Raw genomic sequence first — 380 nt, 5'->3', positions numbered from 1 at the left:
TATAGGAAAGTGTTTCTGTGATTGTTCTACGTCGTCTTGTTATGTACCTTTCCGTCCATTCTACTCATAGTCACTCAAGATCACAGAGTTGTGTGTTGTGTCTTGTTTTTAACTTGTAATTTCTTCAGGAGAAAGGTTACCAGCTTTTTCTCCCTCGGGATCACTGAGTGGGATTATGTTTTGTCCCATGAGAGCCACAGTACTTCATCAGTTAGACACTAGGCTGCTGCCCTTCCTGCTGGTGGGTAATCAGAATCAAACTAGTTGCTCAGAGATCTCTCCCATGAAGATTACAGCCTAGAAAACACCATGTTTATTTCAACGGTGGTTGCTATATGTCAAAATTGACCTAGGACACCTAGCAATATAGGATTGTTGCC

The sequence above is a fragment of the Echinops telfairi genome, unplaced genomic scaffold (assembly GCF_000313985.2).
Source record: "Echinops telfairi isolate 266 unplaced genomic scaffold, ASM31398v2 ScPeMD7_5868;HRSCAF=6743_0, whole genome shotgun sequence".
NCBI lineage: Eukaryota > Metazoa > Chordata > Mammalia > Afrosoricida > Tenrecidae > Echinops > Echinops telfairi.
This window is presented reverse-complemented; position numbering follows the sequence as displayed.